The sequence below is a fragment of the Elaeis guineensis genome, chromosome 6, assembly GCF_000442705.2.
Source record: "Elaeis guineensis isolate ETL-2024a chromosome 6, EG11, whole genome shotgun sequence".
NCBI classification, from domain to species: Eukaryota; Viridiplantae; Streptophyta; class Magnoliopsida; order Arecales; family Arecaceae; genus Elaeis; species Elaeis guineensis.
Genome location: NC_025998.2, coordinates 29,938,447 through 29,953,613, shown reverse-complemented (window position 1 = coordinate 29,953,613; position 15,167 = coordinate 29,938,447). Strand labels below are relative to the sequence as shown.

General features: G+C 36.5%; 1 pseudogene; it reads right to left on the bottom strand.

Annotated features, from left to right (window-relative positions):
• Positions 1-15,167, bottom strand: part of LOC105046919 (uncharacterized) — a 51,716-nt pseudogene that overhangs the window by 27,881 nt on the left and 8,668 nt on the right.

Here is a 15,167-nt window from a genome sequence, read left to right as displayed (position 1 = left end):
CATTTCACTGACATCATAAATAGTTTAAAAAATCTTAATAAATATTATTCTAACAGTGATCTTGTGAGAAAAGTGCTCAGGTCCTTACAAGATCATGGGAGGCAAAAGTTACTGTAATTCAAGAGGCCAAAGATTTGAATACTCTAACCATTGGAGAAGCTGTTTGGATCCTCATGACTCACAAACTGACCATGAAGCAACACACTGAGGAAAAACTAAAAGAAAGAAGACCATAGCTCTCAAGTCGACAACTCAGGAAGAAAAAATATAGAAAAATCAGACAATAGCGAGAAAGATGAGGATTTGGTCTGAACCAAAAAATTTAGATGCTTCATGAGGAAAAAAAATAAGAGACCTAAGAGAAGACCACCAGTCAAGAGAGAGCGAGTAAGAAAAAGAAAAGAAATAGCCTCATCATCTGCTATGAATGCAAGAAGCCGAGCCACTTCAGATCAGAATACCCCGCTCAAGAAAGGCCAAAAAAAGTTCAAGAAGAAGAAGGCCATGATGGCTACATGGAGTGAAAGTGATGACTCTACCACTGACGAAGAAACTCATGAAGAAGCCAACCTAGCCTTATGGCACTATAAAATGAGATATCATCCGAAACTCAAAATGAATTTACTTATGATGAACTATTAGAATCTTTTCATGAATTTTTGAATGACCTAAAAGAATTAGGAAAAAAAATAAAAATTTAAAATCAAGAAACCATGCATTAGCTAAGGAAAAAGAAAAGTTGATAAGAAAAATGAAGAATTAGAACTAAAGAATAAGTCTCTAATAAAAAAAAAGATGAACTTTTTAGTCCAAAATGAAATTCTTGTGAAAAAAAATCAAAAACTAAAGGAAGAGGTAACCAATTAAAATCTAAAGTTAATAGATTTATATTAAGTTCAAATAAACTTCAGATGATATTAACAGTCCAAAAAGCTGTATATGATAAAGCCAGACTTGGCTATAGCACTCTAAGAAAGCAAAAAGTTTTTGAAAAATATTTTTGTCAATGTATCTACAAGAAAACTACCAAATATTACTTGTTTTAGATGTGGCAAGGTAGGGCATAAAGCTTATTCATGTTTATCAAATAAATTTGATACTAAAAATATTAAAAAATATGGGTTCCAAAAGGAACCATTGTGACTAACTCCAAAGGATCCAAATTAGCTTGGATACCTAAGGTTAAAAGTTGATTTCATATGTGTAGGTGTGTTCTTGCATCCCAAGCAATAAAACAGAAGTGGTATCTCGACAGTGGATGCTCAAGACATATGACTGGTGATGAATTTTAATTTATCACATTGGAAAGCCAAAAATAGAGGGATGATCACCTTTAGAGATAATGGCAAAGGGAAGATCATCGATATTAGTAACGTTGGTATCACTCCCTCCACTTGTATTGAAAATGTATTACTTGTAGATGGTCTTAAGCATAATCTTTTAAGTATTAGCCAATTATGTGATAAAAGTTATAAAGTAATTTTTGAATCATCTATGTGCATAGTAACTAGTCCCATTAATGTTAGCATTAGATTCATTGGACATAGGACATGGCAATATATACATAGTTGATTTGGATAATCTATCCTTATAAAATATGTAATGTCTTGTAGCCATGAATGTTAAAATTAATGAGAGTAGTTGGCTTTAGCACTGTAGGCTTGCACATATTAGTATGCACATATTTTTTAAAATTATTAAAAAATATTTAATTTTTGGTTTGTCAAAAATTAATTTTGATAAAGATAAAATTTATGATGTATGTCAATTAGGTAAGCAAATAAGAGTTTTTTTTAAATCTAAAAATATTGTTTCAACTTTTAAATCTTTAGAACTCTTGCATATTGATTTATTTGGTCTATAAGGACAACTAGTATAGGAGAAAAGAGATATAGTTTTGTAATCATTGATGATTTTTCGTGTTTCACTTGAGTTTTATTTTTAGCTTCTAAGGATGAAGCATTTTCAGCATTCTCTAAGTTTTGTTGAAAGATTTTGAATGAAAAAAATTTATCAATTATTTCTATTCGAAGTGATCATGATATTGAATTTAAAAATAAAAATTTTGAAAAATTTTATGATAAAAAGAATATAGATCATAACTTCTCAGCACCTAGAACACCACAACAAAATAGAGTTATTGAAAGAAAAAATAAAACTCTAGAAGAAATGGTCCTACCATGCTATGTGAAAGCAAACTCCCAAAATATTTTGGATAGAAGTAATTAACATAGCATGTTATATTTTAAATTATATTTTAATAAGATCTATTTTAAAGAAAATACTTATGAATTATGAAAAGGTAGAAAATCTAATATAGGTTATTTTCATATTTTTGGTTGTCGGTATTTTATTTGAATAATGACAAAGATAGCTTAGATAAATTTGATGCTAAATCTGATGAAGCTATCTTTCTTGACTAATTCTACTTCCAGCAAAGCCTTTAGAGTATTCAATAAAAGAACACTAGTAGTGAAAGAGTCAATTCATGTTGTTTTTTATGAAACTAATGATCTTCCATTAAGAAAGAGAAAGGGTGCTGATGATACAGGTATCATAAAAGATGGGATGAAAAAACTCATCCTCAATAACTCAAATGAGAAAAACAAAGATCAATTGGATGAAAGCATCAATGATCAAAACATTCAAGAATAATCTCAAGACATAGATAATCTTTCAAGAAAATGAAGGTATGTCCATAATCACCTTAAAGAATTAATAATTAATGATCCAACATAAAGAGTAAGAACTAGATCTTCAGTCAAGATGTTTGTAATTATGTAGCTTTTGTTTATATCTAGAACCTAAAACAATTGATGAAATGAAAAGGACCATAACTAGATAATTGCCATGCAAGAAGAGCTAAACCAATTTGAAAGAAACAATGTATGGACACTAGTTGCTAGACCTAAAAATCATCCCATAATAGGAACTAAATGAGTTTATAAGAACAAATTAGATGAAGATGGAAATTAGTAAGAAACAAAGCAAGATTAGTTGCTAAAGGATACAATCAATAAGAAGGAATTGATTTTGATATCATATTTGCTCCTATTGCTAGACTAGAAGCAATAAGAATGCTACTTACTTTTGCTTGTTTTATGAACTTTAAATTATTTCAAATAGATGCTAAGAGTACTTTTCTTAATGGTTATATTTTTAAAAAAGTATATATATAGAACAACATCTTGATTTTGAAAATCATAAATTTTTAGATTATGTAAGTTAAACAAAGCTTTATATGAATTAAAATAGGCTCCTAGGACATGGTATGAAAGATTAAATAAGTTTTTATTAGAAAATAATTTTTTTAAAAAAAATATTGATACTACTTATTTTATAAAAAGAAAAGATAAAAAAATTCTAGTCATACAGAAATATGTTGATGACATTATATTTGGATCTACTAATGAAGATTTGTGCCAAGAGTCTGCCAAGCTCATGTAGGGAGAGTTTGAGATGAGCATGATGGGAGAACTTAATTTCTTCTTTGGACTTCAGATTAAACAAACAAAGAAAGAGATCTCCATCACCCAAAGTAAGTATATAAGAGAATTGTTAAAGAAATTTGGAATGAAGAGCTCAAAATTATAAGTACACCTATGACCCTTCCTGTAAATTAGATAAAGATGAGTATGGTAAAAATATTGATTCAAAGCTCTATAGGGTATGATAGGCTCTTGACTATATCTGTCTGCAAGTAGACCTAATATAATATTCAGTGTATGCATGTGTGCTAGATATCAATCTAATGCTAAGGAATCTCACTTAAATGCTGTTAAAAAAAAATTTAGATACTTAAAAAGAACACAAAACCTAAGTCTTTGAATTTTAAAATAATCTTCTATGGACTAATAGGTTACTCAGATGCAGACTTTGCTGAATGTAGACTAGATAGAAAAAGTACTAGTAGAATTTATCAATTTTTAAGAGTAAATTTAATCTCTTGATTCAGCAAGAAGCAAAATTTAGTAGTATTATCTACGGTCCGAGGCCAATACATTACAGCTAAAAGTTGCTGTACTTAAATCCTATGGATTAAGCAACAACTCATAGATTTTGGTATTGAACTTAAAAATTTTCTTCATAAAATGTGATAATACTAGTCCCATCAATTTGACCAAAAATTCAATTCAACACTCTAGATCAAAACACATTAAAATTAGACATCATTTCATAAGAGAATATATTCAAAATAATGATATAACACTTGAATATATAAATACTGAAAAATAACTAGCTGATATTTTCATCAAAGCATTAAATAAAAATAAATTTTATGAAATTAGAAGAGAATTGAGCATCTTAGATCCTTCTGTTTGAATTTCAATTATAATTTCACTCCCAAAATCCTTCTAAAATCTCTTGACTTCATTATGTTAATTTTGGGAGCCGACTATCTTTTTTTGAGATTTTTTAAGATAATTAAAAATCATCAGTGCTATTCAGATACCTTTTCAGATTTTTTTCATTGAAATACTAAAAAAATTATATCAAAATTTATCTGTACTTCCAATGATCATCTCAATTTGATTTGATCAATTTCAAATTTTTTATTCTAAATTTTTTCTCATTTTTAATTTTTTTTCATAGCCTGAACCCTTCCTGGATAGGACGACCCATGTGGGACATCCCAATTGATCGGGTAAACTCTTTTCAAGTGAGCCGACCCAAATCTTGTTTCATTAAAAAGGGATTCTAAGATGTCTCAAATCCAAAGACTCTTCTTGTCCCTCTTGTCCCAACCTAGGAACCTCATTCTAGATCTCCCAAAAATCCCAAAATCTCTTAAAACCGAGGTCTACTCTCCCTAAATTTTTTGATCTCATGGCTTATTCTCTTGTTTTCCCCAAATTCCAAATCTTAACCCATAAATCCATGAGAAACTCTCCAAAAATCATCTTCTCCTCTTAAGTTTCACTTCAATCCACATCCTTCTCCACCTTCTTGATCATTATCTATCCTCTTCTTGGGACATGGCCCCCAAAATGAGAATGCCACAAAGAAGGAAGTCTGTTAGATCCTTGGAGGTAGAGAAAAGGAGGAAGAAGGCAGCACATGAGCCGACCCAAGCATCTCCACCGGTCACTCCAAGTAAGATTCTCCTATCTGCAAGGAAGGTTGCTTTGGATAGAAACGTAGACTTCAAATTTTTTAGACATGATGATTTTTCTATTGGAGAAAAACTAATTAATCAAGAGTGGAAGTCTTTCTTAAGTTTGTCTGAGCCAGTGTATATTGATTTGGTCAAAGAATTTTATTCAAATTTGATTTTCTCTGATGGTGTTTTGAGATCTACTGTGAAGGAAGTCCAAATTATCTTAAATGCAACTAGGCTAGGAAGATTCCTTCAGATGCCTTATGAGGGTGGTTTCCTAGATGAGCTACCCAAAAAGATATTGGACTTAAAACTATTCTTGGGAGAGATGATGTGGAAAGTTTTTTGAAAATTGAAGCCAAAGATCTAAGTGTGGAGATGAGGCTGCTCTACCACATGGTTCTAGGACTTTCTTCCTCAAAGGAGGAAGATATGATTTGTTGACTGGTAGAGATATTTGTCGATGCACCATGTAGTTTCTGAAACTCCCCTAAACCTATCTTTCTTGATGATCGATGCCATGAGCGAAGCCTTGAACAGATCCAAGGCTCTCTTGCCATATGGCATGGCTCTCACTATGATTTTCAGGGAGTCAGGAGTGAGTTTTGAGGGAGAGATTGTTTGTAGATTATCATATACTGACATCTACAACAACCACTCTCTTAGGCGCATGGGTTTTGTGAGAGTTGATGGCCGTTGAGCTAAGAGACAAGCTGCAGCAGTTGAGGAGAAGGATGATGATGAGGAGGAGCATGCTAAGGGAGAGGGTCCATCTTCTCCTGTGCCCAGGTCGAGTCTAGTTGTTCACTATGTTTCAGAGCCTGAGGCAGGACCCTCGGTCAGAGTACCTCCATTGAGCCGTACCGTGCCTATTTTTAGCTTGGGGATGTTGATATGGGATAGCTTGCTGAGAGAGTGACAGAGATTTTATCTGTTCAGCTGCAGTGGTTTCAGAATCAGCTTCTTCAGCAGTCTCACCAGTTCTAGCAGCAGATTTTACAGTAGGTTCTCCAGCAGCAGGCACAGCAGCAGCCACAGCAGTTTCACCTAGCTCCATCGAGTGCCTTCTCTGGTCCTTCCTTGGACTCTTCTATTGTGCCATACATTTTCTCTTTGATGGAGCTCTTGTCTGACTTGAGTACTAGACTGGAGGGTGTGGAGAGCTTCCTTCTTAAATTCAGTGATAGAATTTTTGATATAGAGAGGAAGGTCAGATAGATTGTAGTCTCTCTCTCTGTTGGAGTGGCACATTGACTCCTTCTACACTGCAGATGGATGACCTGACTCGAGAGATAGAGAGACTCCACAGCCAGCTTCGTTCTTCTCTTGAACTACTTCGGATAGACATCAGAGACTCCAGAGACTTCGTATCTGCTGATCTAGATGGGCTCTGACTTACAGTGAGGGAGATCTTGTCCTAGCTTGATGTCATTAGACCCAGCTTCAGTCTAGGCCCTCCACATCCAGTGAGCCAACTTTTGTTTAGCCCATTGCTTTCCGTCCTCTGGCATCTTCTTCTTGGACCAGACCCTTCGATCGAGGATGAGGCTGATCATGTTTCTCCTATCTTGATCTCGTGCTCGATGCCCAGTCTCATTAATTTCATTATTTTATATTAGATTACTTAGTTATATCTTATAGATTAGATGTATGAGAGCTTTATGCTCTTTATGACTCTTGTAACCTCTCTTTTTAGTGTTAATGAATGAGATTTTTATTATTTTATTTGGTTCATTTCTTTTTTGGATGAATGAATGGATGAATGCCTATTATACTTGAATGAATGCACTATTACATTGATATCTGATATGCAATTATGAAAAATCTTACTCCCTTTAGTCTATTTTTTTGATGATGTCAAAAAGAGAAAGAATGGTATCATGATAGAGAAAATAGTGTATCGTCTATCTAAATTTTTTTTACATTTATATGCTCTTTTAAATTTTTTACTCTGACACAGTAATTGACAATGATATGCCTCTGATATGCCCATATTTTTTTACTCTGATACATTTATTTTTATCCTCATTTGATACTATTTGAAAAATTACTTTGATACATCTATTTTTTTGAGTGCTCTGATATTTTTGATAATTTTATTTTTGCATGAATGCCAAAATATCTCGACATATTTATTTTTGATTTTACAAAATACTCTAATTTTTTCTCTTTTAATTCTTGTTCAAATGGTGTCATTCTTGCTTTAAGATCAAAATAAGAAAAGAGAAAAAAATATTCTTTCACACTTAGTGCTCTGATAACTACAAACAAGGAAGAAAAGAACAAAACTCTTTTATGAATCATCTGTGCTTCAATAAAAATTTTTTAAATTGAACACTCTTTATATAAGAAAGAGGGATCTTTTTTAAAATGATCAAAATAATCCAATTCATACAAGAAAGAGGAGGATTCTGATTGAATAAAAATAATTTTTTGAAATACTATGATACCTTCACAAATGATTTTCGCAAAATGAATTAAATGTGGGAATTTTAGTGCAGGGGTAAAATGATAATTTTAAATTTTTTTAAAATTATAATTTTACAGTAAAAAATATTAATTAATTTAATTAATTAATATATATTAATCTTACATAAGGATCTAAATATGATATATATAGCATGCATTTAAATTTGAAATTTTGAATTCTATAGTAAACGTTTTACTGTTATGTGTTCAGAACATATTACCTTCGTGTAGGTAGTCGATCGCTACAGTCTGATCACCGTCGGAAGATTTGATCATTGTAATGCAGTCACACAGTATGTCTAGCCTCTACGGATCGTCCACATGAAGCTCCCGATCTGATCGGCTCCTCACGAATGCTAATTCGTTGCAGAATTCTTTCGATGGCTGATGCTGATCGAACTCCTTTGATCGGTGTCTGTCAATTTTTTGAATACTCTAGATCATCAGCAGAGATACTTGAGAGGTTGATGAAGTTCTTCCTGAAGTCTGGTGGGCTCACGACACTTATAGTTCACCTTCTCACTTCCCGAACCCTAGGCAGAAACCCTAGGATACTCTGAGAAAACCCTGCGCCCCTTCTGTTTCTTTTCTTTTCTCTTTTTTCTTTTCTTTTCTCACACAGAAGGCCTTTCTTTCGCCACCTTCTCTCTAGATCAGATATTCGCATGCCCCATCTTCTCTTCTTTTTTAAAACGGTGCAAGACTGCATTTTTACAGCGTGAGAGGATAAAGCTAGGTGGTTGCTCACTTGAATTCAAATTGAATTTGAATTCAAATGCCAACCAACCAATCTTTATCCACTCAAGGCATGAGAAGGGAGGGGCGTGGGCTTCTTTGTACGTGGAGAGTTTATACGAGAAACTTTTTCTCATGTAGAGCAAGTGGCGCACAAGTGGATAAGGTGGCATGTGGATTAGTTGCTCATTCAAATTCAAACATCATTTGAATTCGAATGGCCAACTAATCCATCTTTATCCACTTAGATGGCGCACAAGGAGGGAGTGGGAAGGCTTCTGCATGAGAGAAAATTCATAAAACTTGTTTCTCATGAATTCAAATAGGCGCAGGTGAGGTGAGGTGGCGCAGGGAGTAAGTCAAGGTGGTTTCAAACCTAATTGAACCAACCTTATTAAAATAGGTTAGGCACAATTAGACTAATTAAACCCAACATAATTAGACTTAATTAGGCTCAATAAAATTTTAATCAAATCAGAAATTGACTAAGCCCAACCCTGATCAGATCAGGGACCAAACCACCTCGACAATTAGGTCAACTCTTAACCTAATCGGGTCAAACCCAACTGAATCCAATTCAATTGGACTTGATCCAAAAAAATTACTCAATTAAATTAAGTTAATTAGCAATCGAATCACTAATTAAACCTCTCATAAATACTAAGTCCAAATCCGATGGGCAATCGGGCATCAAAGTCCATCGATATGAAATCTTGATCGAAGAGTCTCAAACCAGTGGGACTCTTGACCCCGATACCCAAAATGTGTGAAACTCATGATCAGAGAATCCTGATTCTCGATCACAGAGTCTCAGATATGTAGGACTCAGAATCTTCGAGCATTAGGACTCTTGGTCGAAGAGTCCTAGTCCAGTAGGACTCTTCACCAACCATCAGATCAGATAGGAACCTCTAATGTGTGTGACTCCGTAAATTCGAACCTAAGCCGGTAGCACAGGAACCAATTCCTGTAGTAATCGAAGTGACCATCTAGCAATGGTATCCGATATCCGGATAGGTCGAATAGTCGCAATCGCAACATTCAGAACCTATGCGAATATGGTTACTGTATAATACATCCTTTTGACCCTTGTGTATAGGATGACTCAGGATTAAACTGTCAATCCTGATCAGATCATCCGAATTGTGCTCAACTCAAACAGTCCTGTGACTCCTCACTAGGACTACCTTGGCCAAAATTTTGCTAAATTGAAACATGACTGTATACAGCTCCTGAACTGAAATGATCAATCCCATCTTGACACATGCACCGACAAGTCAAGTACTTGACTACACCCAGCAGTCTTTCATCACTGAATTAGAAATTCAAGTAGTCTAGCGCCTAAGTGCAGTGAGTTGCTTGCAAGTCACCGTGGCAGTCTCAGGTCGGAGGGATAGTTATATCCATATCCCATCGGAGCAAATCTTGACAGCAAAAAAATCTCTGGAGTCGGTCACATTCAGTGCAGATGTATCCTTACATCTCACCTGTATGTCATACCAGTGTCTTCATACTCCTTGGTTAAGAGAACAACCAACCCATATGGCACACAATGACCTATACTTGATAAATGTTGTTGTCCTTGGTAACAACGTATCATTTGGTCACGAACAAGTTTAAGGACTAAACGATAAATCCTCCTTTGTCGAGTCTAAATAGTCCTAAGGATTTCACCACAACACAGGAGTTCATTAGAAGATGAAATAATTTATGATGAAAAATGCTAAAATAACTTTTATTAATTTATAATTTATATACTAATACAAGAAAGAGCACAATCATCAACAGACTGATGATTGGCTTTGGGACACTATTCCCAACAATCTCCCACTTGGCCTAAAACCAATCGGTGCAGTATCTAATACCCATCTTCGACTTGAAATCATCGAACTCCTGGCTTTAGTGAATGGGTCGGTTAGGTTCTCCTTCCCGTCGATCTTCTGAAGGTTGACGTCACCTCTATCCATGATTTTTCGGATAAGATAGTAGCGGCGTAGAATATATTTCATCCGCTGGTGTGCCTTCTATTCTTTGCCTGAGCAATGGCTCCAGAGCTGTCACAATAGAGCAGAACTGGACCAACAAGGAGGGTGCTACTCCAAGCTCGGTGAGAAATTTTCTCAGCCAGATCGCTTCTTTGGCAGCATCTGATGCAGCGACATACTCTGCCTCGCAAACTGAATCAGCCACAGTGTGCTGCTTGGAACTCTTCCAGCAGACAGCCCCACCATTAAGGGTAAAAAATAAATTCTGACATACTCTTACTATCATCATGATCAGACTGAAAACTGAAGTCTGTAAACCCATAAGTCTCAAGTCCGATTCACCATAAATAAGCCACTGGTCCTTAGTATTTCTTAAATACTTCAGGATGATTTTAGCAACCTTCCAGTGATTCTCCTCTGGATCAGATTGGTATCTACTCACTACCCCTAGGAGTATGCCACATCTGGTCGTGTACATGTCATGGCGTACATGATAGATCCCACTGTCGAAGCATATAAAATTCTACCCATACGCTCTCTCTCTTGAGGTATTGTCGGACAATCCCTCTTCGAGAGAGAAATTTCATGGCCTATCGGTAGATAGCCTTTCTTGGAATTCTCCATGCTGAACCTCTTCAGCATAGTATCAATGTATGTGGACTGGGATAAGCCAAGCAACCTTTTAGATCTATCCCTATAGATCCTCATCCCTAGGATGTAGGAAGCTTCTCCCAGATCCTTCATGGAGAACTGTGACGACAGCCAAATCTTTATTCCCTATAATGCAGGGACATCATTCTCAATTAAGAGAATATCATCCACATACAAGATAAGAAATATCACTACTGGACCATTAGCCCACTTATAAATGCAGGGCTCTTCTCCATTCTTAACGAAGCCATACATCTTGATCATCCTATCAAAACGTATGTTCCAACTCTGGAATGCCTGCTTAAGTCCATAAATGGACCTCTGTAACCTGCACACCTTAGACTCATCTGTGGATGTGAATCCTTCAGGTTATATCATATACACCTCTTCGTCTAGCTTTCCATTTAGGAAAGCTGTCTTCACATCCATCTGTCAGATTTCATAGTCCAGATGGGCAGCTTTCGCAAGCATAATCCGAATGGATTTGAGCATTGCCACAGGAAAAAATATCTCGTCATAGTCTATACCATAACGTTGACGATATCCCTTGGCAACCAGATGAATTTTATAGGTCTCCGCCTTTTCGTCTGTGCCTCTCTTCCTCTTGAAGACCCACTTACACCCTATGGGTTTTACTCTTTCGGGTGGGTCAACCAATGTCCACACATCGTTGACCTTCATGGACTCCATTTCGAATTTCATGGCCTCTAGCCATTTCTCAGAGTCAGGTCTCTGCATTGCATCCATGTAGGTGATCGGATCCTAATCATTTCATCAAGTTCGATAGGATCGCCATTTCGGACTAAGAAACCATAGTATCTGTCCAGTTGACGTGGTACTCTACCAGACCGCCTTAAGGGTGCAGGAACAATGGGCTTCGGATCTGATCTAACCAAATACGGTTCAGGTTCAGCAACTTGTGTCAGTTTTTCTACTTGTCGAACTTCCTCAAGTTTGACCTTGGAGGCAACAGTCCCTTCACCAAGGAACTCCTTTTCCAAAAAGATTGCCTTAAGACTGACAAACACCTTTTGCTCATCAGCTAGGAAGAAATAATACCTTTTGATCTCTTTTGGGTACCCTATGAAATAACACTTGTCAGACCTAGGTCCAAACTTATCTGTAATTAAATGTTTAACATAAGCCGGACACCCCCAAACCCTAAGGTGCGAGAGTACTGGCTTACATCCTATCCGTATCTCATAAGGCATTTTGGTTACAGACTTACTCGGAACCCTATTTAGAAGGTAACAAGCCGATTCAAGCGCATATCCCCAGAGAGAGATCGGCAGACCAGCAAATCCTATCATAGATCGAACCATGTCCAACAAGGTCCGATTTCTCCTTTCAGACACACCATTATACTGTGATGTTCCAAGAGGAGTCCACTGAGAGAGAATCCCATTCTCCCCAAGATATGTCAGAAACTCATTGGAAAGGTATTCACCTCCTCGATCAGATTGAAAAATTTTAATACACTTTCCAGTTTATTTTTCTACCTCATTTCGGAATAGTTTGAACATTTCAAACAACTCCGACTTATGCTTTATTAGGTAGACATACCCATACCTCGATAGGTCATCTGTGAAGGTTATGAAGTAGAAATATCTACCTCTTGTACTTGAGCTCATGGGTCTACATATATCAGAATGTACCAGACTCAAGAGTTCACTGGCTCGCTCACCTATTTCAGTAAAAGGTGACTTGGTCATCTTCCCAAGAAGACAGGACTCATAGATTGGAAGTGATTCACAATCACTAACTTCAAGATTCTTTCTTGAGCCAACCTGTTTATCCTATTCTTATTAATATGACCTAGCCTACAGTGCCAAAGGTAGACTTCTGACATATTATCCATTCTAGGGTATTTACCAGAGGTTTGAACCATATTAACAGGCTGTGATAGTAAGTAAATTCTACTATTTAGTTGTCCAACAAACATTGTAACACCATTCAAAATGATATTGTAAATATTTCTTTTTATTAAAAATTCATAACTGTACATGGCCAAAAGGCCTATAGAAATAATATTTAATAAAAAGTTTGAATAATAGTGACATTCACTCAGAATTACATTACGAGAGTTGATTACAAGGTTCATGATTCCTAAAGCTAAAACTAGAACTTTGCTTCCATCTCCAACGTTCCGGAACCTCTCGCCTTCATCAAATCTCCTACTGACCTGTAGACCCTTCATCCAATTACAGATATGATAAGGGCTTCCGATATCCAATACCCAGGCAGTAGTATCACAAATAGAAAAGTTGCAAGGTGTTATCATATAATTACCTTGCTTCTTCTTTGGCCTGTTCGGGTCTGGGGAGGCAATGTATAGAGAAAGTTTCTCTTCCAGTGCCCCTGCTTCTTGCAAAAGAAGCACTCCGCCTGGCTCTGGTCGGGCTTGCACTTCTTGGTCTGATCCTGTGCAGATGTCCCAGCATGTGGCTGCACCTTCTTATTCTTCTTCTTCTTATTCTTCTTCCCTTTCTTAAAAGGTCGACGATCAGAAGAAGACCCTCCCACAACATTCACCAACTCCTTATGGAGCTGGTGGTCGTTCTCAAAGTTCTGCAGCAACCCCAACAAGCCATGGTAGTTCACTACAGGCTTTGTCATCCGAAAATGAGTAAGGAAGGGGAGGAAGGACTTGGGCAAAGAATTTAGGATCACATCCTTACCGAGCTGCTCGTGCAAGGAAAAGCCCAGTTTACTTAGGTGCTCAATCATTTTGATCATGTACAGTACATGATCAGTGACTGAGGCCCCATCCCTCATCCGAGCATTGAAAATGGCACAACTAGTTTTGTGCCTTTCAACATCGTTAGACGTGCCAAAGGAGTCGTTCAATATTTGAAGCATCTCCTACGGTTGGGCATTCTCGAACCTGTGGCTGAACTCATCATTCATTGCCGCCAGCATTATGCACCGAACAGTGGTGCGATCATTAAGCCACTTCTGGTAAGTGTCCAGACCGCCCCTCTAGCATTCAAGGTTGGCTCCTCAGGTGCCGGATCCGTTACTACATAAAGGATCCGTTCATGCTCAAGGACGATTTTCAATTTTTGATACCAGCTATCGAAATTAGGTCCCATGAGCTTGTCATTATCTAATAATGACCGGAGCGACAGGGTAGTGGCCATAGCTGCATAAAGGAAAACCATACCTTTATTAGTACATAAATTATTAATACTAAAGACTTAGACTTTAGTCTAAAGTTTCTCTCAGTATTTTTACGAACTGGTAGCCTCAACCTCCAATTCGAAGAATTACTTTAATTCTTTAGTGGGTACTAAAATCCACACAGACCACACACGAGCCCAACTTTGGTTGGTCAACCCATGTACATCTATGGGTAGGTTCATAATCAGTTGTTTCTCTAAATAACTTCTAGTAATTAATTTTGCCCAGAACCTAACAATAGGCTTTAGCCTCCACTGAAAAGATCTGGTTAGGTCCAACCATTAATATGACTTGATTTGGTGAATCAGACCAATAAATGATCAGGCCCAACTTTGGCCGGCCAACCTGACCACCATCAGAAAGACTCAACCAAATGATCATATTATGAATGATAATTCCATTAGTCAATAAGCACCAGGCCTTTGGGCCTCCAGTGATTATTAAAATAATAGACTCATTATCACTCACTTAATGGGAGGCTATGACTTAGTTATCACTATAACTTAATCATTTTAGGGACCTAATAATTTTTGAGGATTTTTATTAAAGGATAGAAGAGAAGAAATTAACCAGCCAATTTCAATCCTCCCACTGACTTTACCAAGTCAGATTAAAAAAGATTTAATTAAAGCCGGCATTAGGAGCACCTAAATCAGTCACACTGATTTACCTAATGACATGGGTGAGCCCTAATCACCAAGTGATCTAATCAAAACCTAACTCACCAGGTTGGCCAGATAAGTGAGATCAGTGAAAGAGATATGCCATTAACTCGTCAGAGATCGAATCAATGCGAGTAGCTCTCAATTAAAAATCACTGGTCAGACTGTCGAACTTACCTTAAATACCAACCGGTTCATTAGTTTTAATTTGATCAACTTAGTAAATAGGGTTCCACCGCGTAGCCATGAATTAAGTCTATCTTGGTCTAGTTAAAGACATGGACCCATTCAACTACAACTATTGGAGTTGAGTCTAGAGTGTCCTTGACCTAATCTAATTCAACTTTTGATTAGATTTGATCAATTACTCTAATTTAGTCCATTTCT